Below are 5,213 nucleotides of genomic sequence, written 5' to 3'. Positions count from 1 at the left end.
TTGATAGGCTCTCAGACAGGGTGAGTGTAATAACCCTCACGAGCCAATAAATTTTTTGGTCGAGAAAAATCCCGCTCGACCAGTTTTTAGTTGGTTCGACCAGGATTAATAAAGATAAAAATCGACCCGGTAGGTTAATTTCTCGACGGGACTGTCTTATGGTCAAAAGACCTTCACTAGATAGTTTGGTTGAGTCTTAAATATTTTGGTCGAATTTTTATTAAGCTGGACGAGATTTTCCGAGAACAAGACGAGAGCCAAAGAAAAAGGCATATTTGGTTGAAAAATTATTTAAAATTATCGACCAACTGCCTAATTAATTTTGGACCAGACTCATGTCTTCCACCAGCCTGCTTGTTCAGTATTCAGTCACTTGACTTGCACCTGCCTGCTTACCTAGCTTCTTCAGTAAATGGCACATGACAATCACAAGCTGCTTGTGTGCTTTCTTCCTCCTTTAATTATTTATGATTGGCTGGAACTGCTTCATGGGAGGGAAAGGACAGTATGGTGTAGATGATGAAACAGGTTGCCAGCTGTCTGCTCTCAGCCAACCTTGGTTATGAGCTAAACCCTCATATGAAGTAACCTCGGGTTGTGTTTAACTCTTTTCAGCTGCTTCCCACGTTCTGAAACCTACAGAAAAACCTAGAGAATTTCAGAGAGAAAGAGAAAAAGAAGAACAAAAAAATCAGTGAGAAAAATCAGGAAATTGAATCAAGAAAAAATTGGTGGTGATCTAATCTTCAACCCTAGCTCAGTTTGTTACCTTGAGAAAGATCAGAAGGTGAGATTTTTAAATAAAACCCTAGACCTAGTTGAGTTCAGATCATGATCAGACCTTGATCTTTCTCTTTGATCAGTCCAGCCGCAAGCTTACCTTGGAGAAGAGGATCAGCTGAGGCCATCTAATTCTTTGGTTCGTCTTGGTAAGCTTTGGTCTCCTTGCCTCAGTCAGTATCTGATCAGAACAGTTGATGTTTAGTTTAGGTCTTGGTCGGATCAGTTGTATAAGTTCTGATACAGTTCAGTTCTTGTAAATTTCGGTTTGAATCTATTGAGGATGTAGATATGAAAATGGTTCATATGTAAATGTTATTAACCTAGCTCAACGTGATGTACTAGCTATATATTGTACTCTGTGATTTCTAATAAGAATCAAGTTCCACATTCTATATGGTATCAGAGCCGTCGCTCCTTAAAACCAATTTTTTTTTTTTTTCATAATTTTTTCATTTCAAACTTGCATCAATGGCGTCTCTAACCAACTCTACAACAATCACAGACACCATTCCCACCAACATCAACAACCAAACTATCCTAAACATCAACATGACAAACGTTTCTAAGCTATCATCAACAAACTACCTTATGTGGAGTCTTCAAGTCCACGCTTTGGTTGATGGATATGGCCTTGTTGGTCATCTGGATGGATCCACCGTGATACCTTCTCCTACTGTCACTATCGATGGAGAAACCTCTCCGAATCCAGAGAACACAATCTGGAAGCGTCAAGATCGCTTGATCTACATCGCTCTTCTTGGAGCCATCACCTTACCGTTGCAACCTCTGGTCTCGAGAGCTACTATAGCTGCACAGATCTGGGAGACGCTGGCCTCAACATCTGCAAAACCTAGCCGTGCGCACATCAAAAACCTGAGAAATCAACTCAAGTATTGGAAGAAGGAGAATAAGACTATTGATGCCTATGTACAAGGCGTGACTACTAGATTGGATCAGCTTGCCATTCTAGGGAAGCCTATGGAACATGAAGATCAGATCGATGCTATTCTTGATGGACTGTCAGAGGAGTACAAACCGTTAATTGAGCAAATCGAAGGTCGTGAAACAACTCCCACCATCACTGAGCTTCATGAGAAGCTTCTTCATCACGAGGCGAAGCTTTCATCGTCTGTGCCTGCAGCAGTCGTCCCTGTCTCTGCAAATGTGGTTCATCAGAAGAGTAACTCGTACCAGAACAACAACAAGAATAAGAGTCACACCAACAACCACTACAACACTCAACCAAGGCCAAGCAACAACAACATGCCGTGGCAGCAGCAACCACGTGGTCCAAGACCATACCTTGGAAAGTGTCAAATTTGTGGCACTCAAAGACATGGAGCCAAGCGTTGTCCACATCTCCAGAGCTACCAAGTGGTCTCACAGCAGACACCATTTACGCCATGGCAGCCGAGAGCTAATGTAGCAGCTGCAACGTCATACAATGCAAATCAATGGCCGCTTGACAGTGGAGCCACTCATCACATCACCTCTGATTTGCAGAACCTGTCTCTGCATCAACCGTATGAAGGAGGTGAGGCGGTTGTCATAGCAGACGGATCAAATCAATCAATTACCCACACTGGTTCAGCAACACTTTCTTCTAAAAACAAATCTCTAGTGTTGAATGATATTTTGTGTGTGCCTAACATACATAAGAACTTAATTTCTGTGTATGGTTTATGTAACACTAACCAAGTCTCCGTCGAATTCTTTCCATCTTCATTTCAGGTGAAGGATCTGAGCACGGGGACCCGGTTAATCCAAGGCAGAACTAAGGAGAAGCTGTATGAATGGCCGGTGATGAACTATGTTCCTGCGGCTATGTTTGTGTCTCCAACTTCAAAGGCTACATTATCATCTTGGCACTCTCGTTTGGGCCATCCTTTTATTGCTATTTTAAACAAAACTCTTTCCAAGTTTTCTCTTCCTGTTTCTCAGTTATCTTCAAACACTTTGTCTTGCTCAGATTGCTTGATTAATAAGAGCCATAAGCTTTCTTTTTCTACTTCCAGTATAACCTCCACACGACCTCTTGAAATTATCTTCTCCGTTGCTGGTCATCTCCCATAATTTCTACTGACCAGTACAAATACTATCTAATTCTTGTTGATCACTTCACCAAATATACTTGGCTTTACCCACTCAAACAAAAGTCCCAAGTCAAAGAGATATTTCCAGCCTACAAAGAGCTAGTTGAAAACCGATTTCAGACAAGGATTGGCACTCTTTTTAATGATAATGGTGGTGATTTTATGGTAATGAAAGCGTACCTGCAGAGTCATGGCATCTCACACCTTACGTCACCTCCCCATACACCAGTACACAACGGTGCTGCGGAGCGGAAGCATCGACACGTTGTCGAAACAGGACTCACTCTCATGTCTCAAGCTTCTATGCCAAAGACATACTGGCCATTCGCTTTTGCTGTGGCCATTTATCTGATTAAGAGGCTCCCAACACCAAATCTGGAGTATCAATCACCGTATGAGAAACTATTTCAGAAGGCTCCAAACTACAATCGACTTCGAGTATTTGGTTGTTGATGTTTCCCCTGGCTGCAGCCTTATACGAAGCATAAAATGGAAGATCGGTCGAAACCTTGCGTCTTCCTCGGCTACTCAACGAGTCAAAGTGCCTATTTGTGTCTTCATTTACCCACAGGAAGGATGTATACTTCACGACATGTGACCTTTCAAGAATCTGTTTTCCCATTCTCGGCTGGTGAAACAACAAAATCAAAAAATTCTGAAACGAGAGATGATGTGTCGGAATCAACGTGTCAGCCTCTGCTCACTCGAGTTCCTCTTCAGACTGCCTCGCCACCGGAGACATCTGCTTCCCCGTGCTTGGATTCTCACCTGCCCCCGCCTCCTGCATCATCTTCTCCGGTCTCACCTCGACAAGCTCAGGTATCGCCTTCTCTGTCTCTCTCTCCTTCTTCTTCTCCCTCTAACTCTGAGCCCACTGCTCCAAGTCAAAATGGGCCGACACCCACGGCCCAGCCCAACCACCAAACAAATGAAGCCCATCAACAACGCTCACCTACACCAAATCTGCAAACCCATTCCTCGCAAACCAGTGAACCACAAATACAACCACCGTTAAACGATCAAATCACCCGGAACCCACGAAATCCAGTTACACAACACGACAAGGAACAACCACAGAATCAGCATCCTATGCAAACCAGGGCTAAGAACAAGATTGTCAAGCCAACATCCCGCTTCAGTTTCAATGCTTTTAAGCGGTATTTGAATCTAGAACCACGAACAGTTGCTCAAGCTCTGAAAGACGAGCGATGGTGTAAAGCCATGTCAACAGAGTATGATGCTCAAATCCAGTTCGGCACGTGGGATTTGGTACCTTCACACCCCTCACAGAACTTGGTTGGTTGTGGTTGGATCTACACAATTAAATATTTGGCGAATGGAGAGGTTGATCGTCCGAAGGCACGACTTGTGGCGAGAGGAAACACACAACGGTATGGAGTAGATTACGGTGAAACTTTCAGTCAAGTTATTAAGTCAACAATGATCAGGCTAGTTTTGGATATTGCGGTTAACAGAGGGTGGCCAATTAAACAACTTGATGTCAATAATGCATTTCTTCAAGGGGACCTTCAAGACGAGGTATATATGACTCAATCTCCAGGATTCATAGATACTGATCGACCACACCATGTTTATCGCTTGAAGAAACCTATATACGGTCTCAAACAGGCTCCCCGAGCCTGGTACATGTCTCTAAAGAATCACTTACTCGATATTGGGTTTCAAAACTCACTGGCCGATACTTCATTATTCACTTACAAGTCTGGGTCTTCTCATACGTTTATACTGGTCTACGTTGATGATATTGTCGTTACCGGTAGCGATTCACAGCATGTCTCCTCTGTTCTTCAGTCATTGGCCACTCGGTTTTCCATTAAGGATCCAGTAGACTTGCACTACTTCTTGGGGATTGAGGTGAACCGTTCAGCAAAGGGATTGCACCTAATGCAAAGAAGATACATCATCGATTTGCTCACTAGAAACAATATGGTTGATGCCAAGACAGTGTCAACTCCAATGCCAACAACGCCTAAGTTGAAGTTGAATGATGGGGTTAAGTTATCAGATCCTTATCAATATCGTTCTGTAGTAGGGAGCCTGCAATACCTTGCATTTACGAGGCCAAACATCTCCTTCGCGGTTAATCGTCTTTCTCAGTTTATGCATCAACCGACGGAGACTCATTGGCAAGCCATCAAACACGTATTGCGTTACTTGGCGGGTACGACTAGTCATGGTATACATATGTGTGTTGGCTCACCACTTACACTTCATGCGTTTACGGACGCGGATTGGGCAGGGGATACCGACGACTATGTATCTACAAATGCATATGTGATCTACCTTGGGTCTACACCTATTTCTTGGTTGTCGAAG

The sequence above is a fragment of the Brassica napus genome, chromosome C8 (genome assembly GCF_020379485.1).
Source record: "Brassica napus cultivar Da-Ae chromosome C8, Da-Ae, whole genome shotgun sequence".
NCBI lineage: Eukaryota > Viridiplantae > Streptophyta > Magnoliopsida > Brassicales > Brassicaceae > Brassica > Brassica napus.
Note: the sequence above shows the minus strand (reverse complement) of the source record.